This window comes from Sardina pilchardus, chromosome 15 (assembly GCF_963854185.1).
Source record: "Sardina pilchardus chromosome 15, fSarPil1.1, whole genome shotgun sequence".
NCBI classification, from domain to species: Eukaryota; Metazoa; Chordata; class Actinopteri; order Clupeiformes; family Clupeidae; genus Sardina; species Sardina pilchardus.
The window spans coordinates 33,507,233-33,522,422 of record NC_085008.1 but is presented as its reverse complement, the minus strand read 5'-3'; the positions used below and the strand labels follow the sequence as shown (position 1 = coordinate 33,522,422).

At 39.8% G+C, this 15,190-nt stretch overlaps 1 protein-coding gene across 1 annotated transcript in view; it reads right to left on the bottom strand.

Annotated features, from left to right (window-relative positions):
* LOC134102296 (cation channel sperm-associated auxiliary subunit gamma-like) overlaps positions 1 to 15,190 on the bottom strand; it is a 445,552-nt gene that overhangs the window by 386,842 nt on the left and 43,520 nt on the right. The window lies entirely within an intron of this gene.

Here is a 15,190-nt window from a genome sequence, read left to right as displayed (position 1 = left end):
TTGTATGTTTGCGATGTCTGCTGAAAAGAAAAGTTAATATGTGAATTCGTGGTTCAGCGCACACTCACACACATTTTTACATTTATATAGTGTCGGGCTCAAGTGTGTCGAGAGAGAAGGGGGGAGGGAGGCAGTCGTCCTCAATGCCTCATATAGGTAGGCTATAATGTAGTGAACTGGTTAGACGAGTGTGGGGGAGGGGGAATGATCGCACAAGACAATTGCTCTTCATGAAATGGATAGTCTCACAGACGGCTGTCGATTTTTAAATGTAGCCTACTACACCACTTGCGAAATCGGACGTGGCACATAGCCTAATTATTAGGCTACTGGATTTAATATAGCAAGTCCATAGACTTTGTTCATCCTACAATAAGTATAAAATCCGACAATCCAAAACGATAACGAGATCTCCCAGAAACGAAAAACAAGTTTGTTGAGTAGCCTAGTCCTTCCAACAATGCGTTTGATAGATAAAAGGCATCCTGTCCTGCTGTCTTCCAATGAGAAAAAAACATCCACAAGGTATAGGCTAAGGGTCACGGTAATGCAGCATGCAGCAATCTCTCTCTCTCTCTCTCTCTCTCTCTCTCTCTCTCTCTCTCTCTCTCTCTCTCTCTCTCTCTCTCTCTCTCTCTCTATATATATATATATATATAAATATAACGCACAAAACTTTGTTAAGCCAGCTCCATCAGTGGCGGTTGCTGCTCATTGGAATAGGGGAAGCTCTGATAAAAATGGTCAACTATTAAATTAATATTATTGCTGCTATATTGTTATTTGAGGGGGAAATATATCCTAAAACAGAATAGACCAAACAGTAGCCTATAGACGAATCCGGCACTGGATTCGTCAGATACGTAGGCAGCTGGCTTGGTTAGATTAGAACTAAGCTTACATTTGACCAGTTCACTTTGGGGGGTTAAATATGCTATTTGGTAGCCTACTAGAGTTATAGTACGTGACTATTCTACGTTCATATGCCTTGCTGTTTTATTTGGAATCTCCCATGGTGGGGAATGCTATCAAATAGCTTATAAAATTCAAGTAAACATTAGCAATTTAGCCAAGCAACACAGTTATTATAGTGAGCTATGTGGCTAGCCTACAACTTAGCCTAAACACACAACTGAAACAAATGCAAATCACGAACTCTGTAACTACACATTACGGTTTTATTGATAGGATATGTTGTGTACAACATGCAATAGAATTAAAAATTTGAGCCTTGCCTCTCGAGTTCACCTGCCAACCCTGTAAGGTTCCGTAACTTTCACGCATCCCTGAACTTGAAACCAGAGCCCGTCTCTGTTGAAACTTCCTGTGCAATCGCGAAATATGCTTGTCAATCAAAAAAAATGACGGTTCCTCCAATCATCATACAGAAGCTCGGCATCCGAGCCATCCCACTGTCCCATTCACCCCCAGAGAGGCCGGGCTTCCCTGGATATGACGAATTTGCGGCGTTTATCCAATATTAATCTAGCTTTTCCTGCACTAAGACCAGCCCACTCCGTAGTGCCATCGAAGTCCAGTGAGGCCGAGCCTCTATGGGGATTTTAATGGATCGTGTCGTCACTCAATGCATTAGACGTGCGAAATCACGGTAGATGACAGGCAAAACCTTGTTGCAAAACGAAACTATAACGATATAGCCATGAAGTTGAACACGTTTTTAGCATGTTCTAGTTGGAATATTAGGCTTGCTAATATAGCTCATAATAGGCATTATTTCATGCAATTTCCCGTGATATTTTAGAGGAGGCTGAGCCTCCCCTGCACTCAATGAGCAATCGCCTCTGAGCTCCATACATAACAATAGCTGCCGCGCGCTCTCCCCGGCCTCCATTTAAACTAAGGGCAAACCCATTCATTCGTGCCCAAAACGGGTGCGAACCTTTTTCCATTTTTTATGATTTACTCTTGTTCTGCACCTTGACCGGGGATGTGCACAAACTTTTTTACTACACTTGAATTTTAAACCAGCTCTTCTCTTACCAGTAGCCTATATCCTACAGCCATACTTTAATAATCAGATGTTATGCTCATTTTTGTAGGCTACACCTCACCGGCAAGCACGCACACAAATGCTGGTTTTGCACATCTACAATAATTGGCCAGGCTATATATAATAGGCTTAGGACTGTATTTTGCCTTTGTGCAACTTTAGTTGTGCTCAATCTAAATTATTGTCAGTAAGGATAGGTCATATTACCAAATGGCGAACCTCGAAAATTATTTAGGATATAGAGCAGTGTCCATTACGCACTACAGTTATTTTTTAGGCTATTGTTTTATTTTTTTTTTGTTTTCTTGTCTACCATGGCAAACTTGAAACATTCGCTCTAAACTTATGTATTTCCAATCGGCTTTCACAATCAGCTACAGCTGCGCCGATGATCACCATGAAAACTTGCAATGTCTATACAGAACTGCTTTCACTTCCCCGAGTCGCGAACGCAACATGCACAACAATATACCGATATTTAGCAAACACATGTATTTCCAGCTCTCAAAACCGATGAGGTCCAGATCTCAGTGGCCTCATAGCTGCCTACAGCCATGCATAGTAAGCCTAATGATAGCCTAATAGTTATGACATTAATAGCCTATTAATGGCCTCACGTCGGAATGGCACGTTGTTTGAAAAAAAAGTTAAATACCGCCGAGTGGGGATATGTCGGAATGAACAGCGGATACCAGCTGGGTTGTAAAACATTCGAAAACTCTTCTGCAATCAATACGGAAGAAGACTTTAACTTATTACTTAGCCTATATATTTCTTATAACGAAACGTGAAGAAAAAATACGAGGACTGACCATCTCGTTTCTCCGTGTTTCCCGCAAACCATGGCGACAAAGAGAAATAAATATGATTTGACATTTAAGCTGATTGTTGTCAAATTTCCCAAACACAATTCGGGAGAAGCAGCGGACAGGAGCGCCACCACAAGCAAGCACTTCTAGCCCAAATTAACATGGCAACGTTGCCTATGACTAAAGTGCCTAAGTAGGCTAGTCCTACTAATATTACATTTGATTGGTAGCATGTTTGTAGCGCGCCAGTTTACCCATCCCCTACATCAAAACAGCTTAGAATCAATCAAAGAATCAGCTGTGTCGGCGTTAGGCTGTAGGCGATTTTCTATAACCATTTTCATTCAATTCAACAATGGTTTATTGAAACGTCGTTTGATTAATTTCGCCAGTCATCACCTTCATTTTAATGATTAAATGAGATTAAGGAGTCGACTACTGACGGATATGCGGTCTTCATCATTAAATGGAGTTGAAATGCGGGTTGAAACTTTCTGCCACCTGGTGGTTGTTTGGGTACATTGCCTTCGCCTCGAAAAAAATCGGCTTGACAGCCTGCGGGATCTCTTCGGGAGTCCCGCGGGAGAAGGTGCATTCTCAACCCGTACCCACTGTACCTACGCACAACTAGCCTGGGTGTTCCCATCCTGCCTTGGGCGGTGATTTCATTCACGCTGCTAAGGCAGTCTGGAAACTACCGCCCTAATTTTTGACTGAGATAGGGGACCAATCACAGAACAGGGGGGAAAGCAAGACCATGATGAGCTATGCACACATTTGATAGACATCTGTGGCGCCCAATGAACAGATCTGGGCATTTTTTCAAATACGAGAAAATGAACGTCTGGTTGCCAGACCACGTCTCATTGAGAAGTGGTAGGCGCTAGCCAGGCTAACTCACAACTGCATTTCCAAACTGTGCTGGTATGTCAAGTACTCGGTCGTATGCAGTGTTGATACCATGGTCATGAAACATTTCTAAATGGCTTTTCCAGTCTTAGCATATGCGGACATCCCTATATAGACAGGGAATGGAGTTTCATGATCTTTAGAATGCCTTTGAGTTGCAGCACCTTCTTTATAATTTGAAAATCAATTATACGGAGGAAGCTGAGCCGTTGCAAGGTCTGTCCTGGTTGCTCCAAACCTCAGCTGAGATTTTGTGTCAGCCCCATGTTCAATCTTACAGACAAACTGAAGCAAAGCTGGAGGTACAGTGTCAGTAATAGCACTGTTGTGGACAATTCCTTAAAACTAACATGTAGGCTACTGTATGGTCGCATTTGCCTTAGTAATATTTTGCTATTAAATTTGGATAGCATCATTAGCATGCTGCACACATTTGTTTGAAACTCTTGCATTCAAGTTGACTGATCATCTCAATACCAATGTTTTCCAAGACTCAAAAGGGCCTGTCCCCAGGAGAAAAATTATTACTCGGAAACTTGAACACACATGGGGAAACTAAGCAGTCCAACCAGAAGACTATGATAAACTAGCCAACTATGCTACTTTGTTTACAATATTTCCATGCTCCAACCAGCCAGCTGAATTAGAGTTGTAATAGAAATAGTAGGCTATAATTTGTAAACTACATTCTAGACAGAGAAATAAAATAAAATATAGCCGCAAGCGGCGATGGCGGGCCCGAGCACCTGCGGTGCGGAGACCAGTGACATTTCGGAATCTAACAAAGCAACATGTGTGGGTTGGTGTGCCTGTGCATGAGCAACATACATGCCCACTAAATTTGGTTCATTTTTGTGAATATATGTGTCAACCACAAAAGACAACATGCTAGGTGGCACTATAGAGTACCTAAGCGACACCCTAGGCCAGAGCTCTGTCCCTGACTAGCTGTAGCAGTAACACACATGCCCACCAAATGTGACTAATTTTCGTGAATATATGTCAACCACAACAGACAACACGCTAGGTGGCGCTATAGTCAAGTCAAGTCAAGTCAAGTCAAGTTTATTTATATAGCACATTTCATACACAGAGGTCATTCAATGTGCTTTACATAAACAAAAACCAAACAGTAATTATAGCAGATAAAAGCATAGATGGGCAAAGAGTAATAGTAATAAAAATAATAATAATAATAATAATAAAAAGATCATAATAGAAAATAAAAACAAAGCATAAATCAAGATCAAATCAATAAGGAATAATTAACATAAAAGACTCCAGATGGAGTAATTAAGAGACAGTTAGCAGAAAGCATCTGAGAACAATTTGGTCTTAAGTCTAGATTTAAAACAGGCTGCAGTTGGGGCCTTTTTAATGTCATCAGAAAGTTGGTTCCAAAGCTGAGCCGCATAGCAGCTAAAAGCTGCTTCGCCATGTTTAGTTCTAACAGCAGGCTTTACTAAGAGGTTTTTCTCCTGAGACCTCAGAGGACGAGAAGGTGTGTACTGCTGAAACATGTCTGATAGGTATTTAGGTCCTGCTCCATTTACTGATTTATAAACAATTAGTAGTGTTTTATAGTCAACTCTGTGACATACTGGAAGCCAGTCACAGAGTTGCCTAAGCCACACCCTAGGCCTGAGCTCCTTTTCTGACTAGCGATAGCAATACGAAAGAAGTCCAATAAATTTGGTTAATTTTCATGAATGTACACGTCAACCACAACAGACAACAAACTAGGTGGCGCTTAGTCCTTAAGCCACACCCTAGGCCAGAGCTCTATCTTTCAGTAGCGACACCAATAACACGTAAAACCACCAAATTTGCTTCATTTTCGTGAATGTACACGTCAACCACAACACAATCTGCTAGGTGGCACTATAGAGTCCCTAAGCCACACCCTAGACCAGAGCTCTGTCTCTGACTAGGGGTAGCAAAAACAATTTTGTCTGAGAAATTTCTAAAGTACGCCTTCTGCCACGAAGATAAATTGTAGGGTTTTAAATGTTCAAAAAAAGAGTAAAAGGTCCGCACACTTCCTCTCACTTAATTTACTTTATTAGTTCAAGGGTTTTAAATGTTCCTCATAAAAAGTATTTTTGAAGTCCAAATAAAAGAAAATGTTGCTGTTATTGCTATGATAGACCGTTAAATTTACATGCACAGGTTTTGTACACCATTGTCATGGCCAAATTCAAGCACTTTTTAAGGACTTTCAAGACCAGTTTTCCAGTATTGAAATTGTGTGTGAACAAATTCAAAGCCCTGTTGTTTGAGGTCACTGTAGGATAAAGAACCAGGAAATTTGATACAACCTTAGCCGAATACTGAACCAGCAACTATCATTAGGTTAACTGAATGGGGCATAGAAAATGAGTGTTTGCTGCTCTGTCATATCAAGTTTCCTTGTTCTTTTTCTTACTGACAGCACTCGATGAGATTGATTCACACCATGTTTCAGGGGTGTGATTGGCAAAGGACAAAAAAGAGGAAAATATACCCAGCACCCTCAGGAGAACGTTTTCAAAAATGACCCCTTAAATGATAACATCAGATGACTTTTATGAGAACTGTTTATAAACTGTGATACATATAAACATTATAACATATATCGAGGGCTGAGAACCAAAGGGGCAGTTGCGTAAGTGACATTTTGGTCAAAATTGAGTTATATATATCACCTGAAAGCTCTTGATGAGCTCTTTTTAGCTGACACAATTATAGAAGTAAAATATTTATAAATATTAAATGATTGACAAAAACAAAAACCAAAGGTCTTTAACTGTGAACATAAGCAGTTAGATTTGTTTTGGCTCTATTGTAAAGTTGGTGAAATGTCACTTACGCCCCTGTGGTTCTCAGCCCTCGATATATATAGATATACATAGACTATATCGTAATAAGTCTACGACTAATTTATAGCAAAGTAGCCTAGGCCTACTCAAGACTAAACCAGATATGGCTGAAATATGTAGGGCAGCTATCATGATCATTTTGCCAACAATGATGTAGAACCATGGATTTTCCTAGTTCATGACATGCTTTGTTTTCACTTAAACCAACATAAAGTTATAATGTTGACATGTTTTAATATAGACCTACTTGATAACATATAGCCTACCCCCTTAGTCCTCTAGCTCTAGTCCTGTACAATATAATAGTGAATAGGCCTATTGATATTTTGATGCTGTTTGAAGAGGTTGCTTGATGATATTTAAGTTCCAAAGAAAATCAAATTGCACCACTCCCTCTCCTTCCAAAGTAACATGTCCATCACCTTTCCTCCTAAAAACAAATGTCTGGCCCTACTGTTATAAGCTACATCATTTGTTCAAGTGCACACACTAAATGGAGAGCTAGGATTAAAATTCAAACTGTGCCTTTAAATAGGCGACTTTGTTCATCTATCAGCACAATGCTACAGGCCATTTTCACTAAACAAATCAGCTCAATATTATGTGCAAGACAAGTTTACCAAGCATGCCAATGTGTTAATCTCTTAGCACTGTCGTCATACGTTTTCTCATAGTGAGATGGCTATCCCGAAATATGTTTTGAATGACGTCTTGAATGACATGGGGCGCACGGAGATAAAGCTGGAAAAATGCGAAATGACAAGGTGATAACTAAACAATTCAGTTGACCTAGGGTAGACAGGCTTTGTGGCTAAAACTATGAAAACCAGTAGGCTAGTCTGTCACAGCTAACTTCAGGCACTGTAGCCTAGACTAGTTTACACCCGCAGAAATTAAAAGTCAATATTGCCATCACGAGATTGCTGTCATTATCGGAAAATCCGGACACGTCAAACTGGATGCGAACGCGTGGCAAAGCCAACAACAACTTCATAAATTACGTCTTTTAAATAAATAATTTGAGCCTACCGTTTCATGCCTAACGTTGACAGCAAATTTCTCAGTCCATCATAGGCAAGGTTATTAATGCATAGGCCTATAGCCTAATTAAACTAGGCTTAGTGATGGCAGATCAAATAATTAAAAAAACGTTTTGAAGTCTACCCAGAGCATGTTTGCAAACGCATGCAAAGGGATAAACTATGTTCATATCATCTTCAATCGTTTCAAAAACTAGGATTAGGCAGTCTGCCTATGCTGTTTGCATGTATAATTAAAGGAATCAATCGTTTGAAAAATATGGTTGTTTCTAGCCTCGTATGGTTTCACTTGGATCACACACACATTGCACGACTGCTCATATGAATCGGTGGCACCAAACTAACGTATTTCCAGATAGGGGAAACGTTTAGATTATTTTGAATAGATAGATGGTTCACTCAATTTAAAGGCAATTAATCACCACAACTGAATAACATTAACCTGCCTTGCACTGCAGGGAAATGTTCTTACCTTGATTGAAAGCTAAGCAGACGGCCAGTTCTAGTTCTGTCATCTTCTCTCCTGCTTTCTAGATGTCCATGGAGAAACGTCCTCCTTCAGTTAGGCAGAGTAAGTTCGTTGTGGTTTCAAACTTACGTCCTCCACTAATAAAGGCATTAGCTAGCTTCCACTCACAAACGGTAGGCTACTCCCAAAATGTGACACATTTGAACTTCTCATTACGTTTTACATCTGTCAAAAGTTTGGATTATGTTTCAGGAGTTAAACTGACACCTAGGCTATCAATGCTCTATTTGTAAGCTAAAATAAACTAGTAAACACCATATCGCTAACGTGCATCAATTGGAGTTAGCGAGCTAGCTTAGCTAGCTAGCTTAGGCCAAGATTTAAAACCAGGTCGAATTTACTACGGCTGGCCCTAGGTGCCTGTTGTGTTTTCCGCTAGACCTTTTCAAACAAGACCAACTACAGTAGGCTATTTGACGTTCGTTATCGCACTGGGACTTGTTAATTACCGAACGTGACAAAAACCTGCCTTGCTATAACGTTAGCTCCCAAACGGCAGGCTACTCCCAAACAGTGACACATTTGAACTTCACGTTACATTTTACAACTGTCAAAAGTTTGGATTATGTTTCAGTAGGCCTAGTTAGGCTGTCACCTAGGCTATCAAGGCTCTATTTGTAAGCTGAGATAAACTAGCTAGTAAACACCATATCACTAACATGCATCACTTGGAGTTAGCTAGATGGAGGAAACGAGCGCTTTAGCCAACTTATTGAACCGCATCAAATAGCTTGCAAAGTTGCGTTTCAACAAAACTGTTACCTTACTTTCAAGAATAACTCCGTAGACAAAAAGTCAAAATGATTGCACTGTTTCCACGATATAAATCCACGAAAACACTCAGTATAGAGCTACATTGACTGAGACTTCTATGGGGTCGCCTGGATCTGCACTGACTAACAAATCACATGGTGTAGTGGGCGGGACAGTGCTCTCGACCACAGAATGTCAAATGAGTGAGAGACTTTTACAGACAATTGAGTTTCATTCCCTAGGGCATCAAACAAATAACCCTAAATAACTCACTTTCTGTTAGTGTGTTTAAAGTCAAAATTGCAGCATAGGTTAATATGACTATTAGTAGGCTATTTGTAAACTCATCTCATAATACTTTAGGTAAAACTATGTGTCAACCACAATCATTAATATGCTATTATAAGTGACAAAATCACAACCACACCAAACAACATCAAAACTTGAATGTGACTGTCACTACAACCACACTATCTAATACTCCATTAAATTTCATCCAAATTAGTCACTGCTTTCTGCCTATAACACCAACTTATTGTTCCTTTTATAAGAAACTTTGGTTCAAACCTGTGTGTGTGTGTGTGTGTGTGTCTGTGTGTGTGTGTGTGTGTGTGTGTGTCTGTGTGTGTGTGTGTGTGTGTGTGTGTGTGTGTGTGTGTGTGTGTGTGTGTGTGTGTGTGTGTGTGTGTGTCTGAGTCTCTATGTGGAAAGCGGGGGAGGTTAGAGAGACATCCAGCTGGGAGAGAGGGGAGGGGTGGGAAGAACTGTGGGGGGAGGGAAACAGACTAGAGTGGGTGAGCCACAGTGAGGGAGCAAGACCATGCGCGGCTAGGAACAGAGACCTATAAAAACCTAATAAACCTAAATATCTCACTTTCTGTCAACATGGTTGAAATCAAAATTGCAGCATAGGTTGATATGATTATAATTATTCATCAACTCGCTTCAAAATATTTTAGCTAAAACTGTGTCCACCACAATCATTAATGTGCTTTTAAAAAACACAAACAACACCAAATTCAAAACTTTGTATATGACTGTCACTACAAACACACTAACTAATACTCCATCAAATTTCATCCAAATTAGTCACTGTTTTCTGCCTATAACACCAACTTTTTGCTTCTTTTATAAGACACCTAGATTCAAACCTTCGCCATTTCAATATACTTTTGAAATTCAAAAATCTGGTCGCAATTCCTCTCAGGCAACCCCTCAAGATCATTTTAGTGCTTAAATGACATAATTTCGATAAACCGTCTAGGAGAAGTATTTCAAAATACATGATGTGCAAAAATCAGACAATCTCACATAATTCAAATTCTTCTAAGATTCACTATATAGTTTAAATGTAAAACTTGTTCAGAATAATACAACACACATGTCCACCAAATTTGGTTCATTTCCGTGAATGTATGCGTCAACCACAGTAGACGGCGCGCTAGGTGGCGCTATACAGTCCCTGAGCCACACCCTAGGCCAAACCTTTGTCTCTAAGTACAGTTAACAATTCCACATCTAGATGCCAAATTACAAGAGTTTTAGTGCATGTCAAGTTGGTGAAAAAGGGCGAAAAAGTTAAGGGTAAGAGGAATAGAAGTATAATAATAATAATAATAATAATAATAATAATAATAATCTGAGCAAAAACAATAGGGCCTTGCACCTACGGTGCAGCCACTTTCAGTGGCCGCACCTCGGTGCTCGGGCCCTAATGATATTCAAGAGAGCGGTAAGAGGATAAACGCTATTCGAGAGTAGGCTTCAATAAACAATATTTGAGTGCAATCCAACTGTTTATGGCCGCCATCTTGGAAAATAGCCTTAAATTGTATTTATTTTTTTAACCATTTGATTTACCATGTCAAAATAACATACAAATTGATGCCTAGATCATTTAAATACACCCAGCCATCAAAGCTTAATAGCAAAAATGTTTTTCATACATTTGAGGTGGCGGCCATCTTGAAAAAGCACATTGGCTAATGTGCTTTTCTCAAAAAGTAGGTTCTATGGATTATTCATGCCAATTTTGGTGCTTGTACCACAAAGTGAACGATTGTCCTGGAATATGGACTTAATCTGCCGCACTATTATGGATATTTCATTTTGTTTTCCAGCAAACCTGAAAAAACTGCCAATACCCATAACATTTTGATTTTCGCCTCATTTTTAAGAATAAAATGTCATATAAATCAGGCTTAAAATGATAAATCAACAAACCCCTCTGGACAAGTCTTCACAATATACTTAGGAATAAAACTGGAAAGTTTGGTGTATGTAGGTGATACAGAAGTGGAGTTTTTGAGCTTAGAGTGGGAGACGAAACCGGAGAAAACTCGTTTCGAGAAAACAGCCTTGAAACCATAGAAACACAGCCATTGAGATACCGTTCTAAAGCCTAGACCCGCCTATGAACTTTCGCGATTGGTTGCTAATACAAAGGAAATGCCCATATTTGGATGCATAGCGTCATGCACGAGGAACAGGGCTTTCCAACGGTGTCACACACGATATGCTTCGGATCACGGTTGCGGTAGGACATGACACTTAAGATTGGGAACTTTTGGTGAAATATAAAAACATATATAGGCGTGAGTAGACAAAATGTCACAAAATAAACACCTAAATGTGCAAATCGGACTTTGTTGTTGTAGTAGGGTGAAAGAATACATGCTGAGGTAGCAAACTAGCACAAAATCTCAAAATTGGCCATGGAAAAACAATATTTTCACCTGCCGTGTCTCGCCTTAACAATATTATGCTCGTAATTTTGCAATGACGAAGACGTGAAGCAAAACAGCTGAGACGGAGAGCTCTCATGTGTGTCCAACATGCTACACTAACAGCAGGCCTACGGAAGACGGAACAGGTAGGACATGCAAAATCATTGCCAAAATAAAACGTTAGCCTACAGTGTACACCGTACAGCTGTTGTGTGTCACTGAGCTATCCTACATATCCCATAATGCACGAAAACTACGAGAGCTCGTCAAATCTAAAAAAGGTAGATTTCTGCAGCTGGGTCGGATCGAGGTCGGGCTGCTTTCACACCATAAACGAACCGCACCAGGGTTCGATAGGAACCGCTCCGAGACCACCTCCTCAGCTGGGTCTCGGTCCGCTTGTTTGGTCCGCACCAGAGTTCGTGTGATTGTATTCACACCAGTCAAAAAGGTCCGAACCAAGCAAGAAACAAACTTGAGTTTGTTTTAATTGAACTAAACAAGGCAGGTGTGAATACGCCTTTAGTCTACCTAACACATAATTCATAAGTCATAATTCATATGCAACAACTTACTTAATAACTATGAATAAGGGGTAATTAGGAGTTTACATACGGGGAATTCTTAATTCAGGCATGAAAACGGTCAGGGGTGAAAAAGGTGAGAAGAGTGCGCGAAAAAAAACATGTGAAAAAAATGGAGAAAAAATCTTCCAAAGCATCCAAAGTGTGAGGGACCCACTTTCTTTCTTTCTCTCTCTCTCTGTGAATGAAGTTATTACACATTTCTGAAGATTTCATAGGCCTAATGGACACTTAGACTATCAGAATAAGGATAAGTCTGAAAATTGTTGGACCAAACCAGGCAATATACTTGCTTGAGACACACACTATTTCAAACTAATATTACATAAAATAGGGTAGAGGCTTTAATTTGTAAAATTGTGTTTAAACGTTTTAACATGCAATTGTTGTGCTAGTGTGTTTAACCAACCAATAAAGTTATGTGAACTGTCTTCATATTACATGTTAAACTGTAGGCTACCTGTAGGTACAGACTACGCTACTGATCAGGGTCCTGTAACTCGACAATCAAATGTAAATTTCCGTTACGCCTGGCTTACGAACTCGTAAATCATAATGATCCGGGTGTAACTGAACCTTGTTGCAAGCAGTGATGCCGGTAACGCGTTACTTAGTAACGCGTTACTGTATTTTGACCACTTTTTTCGGTAACGAGTAATCTAACGTGCTACTATTTCCAAACCAGTAATCAGATTAAAGTTACTTATCCAAGTCAACGTGCGTTACTATTTTTGTCATTTTCATTTAGCTTTCTTCTTGTGTATGCTCACGTTTTCAGCACGAGGACAACTCATGTGTAGGCTCCATGCAGCGACACAAACATAAACAACAATGCAGGGAGAAGAGAGATGCGTGTTTTCTAGATGAAAATACAGTCAGTAGACATATTTTGAGTTTGTGTCATCTACACATGACAACATTAAGGTACGTTGTAAACTCTGTGTTGGCGACAAAGTGCCGTCTAGCAAGACATCCCGAGTTTGCATACTGTATGGCTCCCCGACGGCCGCAACGGAGAGGGAGAGAGAGGGGTGCGTGTGTGTGCCCGAGACGCATCCAAAACAGAGTGCACCCTGACTGGGCTGTTTCGCTATATTAACCGATACGTTGTCAGTGCAGGCGGGCTTTTATCTTTTTTCTCCCGAACTAAATTAATTAGTTCAATGTTTATGGTACAGTAGCGTCCAGTGGGCGATGCTAAAGTCACTGTTACAAACAGTGCAGTGTGTAAGACTGCACTGTTTGTAACAGTGACTTTAGCATCGCCCATGGTGGATTAAATGATTGCAAAATAATTGTCGATGTGAGTTTAACAAGTGTAGCCTAATTTCATTGGCATATTCTAAATGGCTGTAGAAGGATACACAGAACCTAAACTACCAAAATCTTCATATTTTACTACCAGTTCCTATCTATAGGCCTTCCTTATTTGGTATACTGACTAGACATTATTGAACAAACATACTCATCTGTAGGCTATTTGGCTATCTCAGTAGGTTAAAGTATTTTTAGATACCTCCCTGAAATTACTTTTTGCAGGTTGTGATGTCTTCTAGCCTATATATTGTAAACGTTACTGCAATAAAGTGAGTAGGCCTATTGGCAAAACCGGTTGCCATTTTTATGTTGAGGCGGCGGGGGGCTTTGTTTAAAAAGTAACTAAGTAATCTAACTTAGTTACTTTTACAATCAAGTAATCAGTAAAGTAACTAAGTTACTTTTTAAAGGAGTAGTCAGTAATCAGATTACTTTTTCAAAGTAACTGTGGCAACACTGGTCGCAAGTCACACACATAACTCAAACGGTTACGTGCGTTACGTGTTGTCTGAAGCAGTCGCAACTTTTTTTGGCTACGTTACTAGCGAATCATTTGAGTTACATAGGCAAAAGACAGCATCATCATGTCAATGAACTGTGTCTCTGGACAAAACGAACCTTAGAAGAAAACAACCTATGCTACGTTGCTACACCAATCTCAGCGTCTTTTTCTAATAAAATCCCTCAGCATCTCTCCTAGCATCACTATTCCACCTGACATCTCACGCATCTTCGCTCACAACAGGGAGGTTATACTTGGCGTGCGCGTTCTGTTCACGTTGAGTCTCTGTTTATAAAACGCACAGGGGCTACATTCACGCATCCGTTGCTGATCAGACACATTAAATGCAGCTCTGGAAACACCTTAAGTCTGCGTTAGCGTCTGCGCCTCGCCTGATTTTTAAACTCAGTTGTAAATTCAATTCCCCCCCCCCCCCCCCTAAATATTTTCTCATCGGATCTGCACGAATCATGTAAGTCACCTATTTTTTATTCAAAACGGCGAATTTCGCCAAAAGGTGAGTTTTCATGCCTGTTAATTAAGAGTCTAGTAAGGGCAGAATAAGGTCTTGCAGAATAAGGTATTAATTAGTGACTTATAATGAATAACAAATGGATAGTATGCTACTTATACACATGTTAGTAAGCAGCTAACTAATGGTGAATATGTGCCCTGGACAACAGACCTAGGCTCCTGTTGGCCTATAAGGTAGGTAGTAAGCATATGGTTAGGGCTTCAATTATTAGTTAACACCAGGACTATAGTTTGCAATCAATAGACCTTTTTAGTTATTGAATGAAAATCAAAATTCCAATATCATTTTGCAGCCAGCATTGTCCAGGATTGAACCCATGACTGTTAGGTCGATAGCATTAGTGACTATCCTTTTACGCCACCATATGGAACTATAAGTAGTGCAATCGGCTAATGATTTATCAGCCAATGTATTCGGTGTGTTTCAAGAAATGTGTAACTTATTTGTTTACATTTCCTCGGTTTGGCGATTTGAAGGCTTCACTGATTAAGTAGGCTAGCCTACTTTAAATAGGATACACGCTGGGATTATTATTATTCATTTTAGCCCATTACCATTAGGCTATTATTAATTATTATTATCATCAATAATAATAATGAAAACACAGCATATTAAAA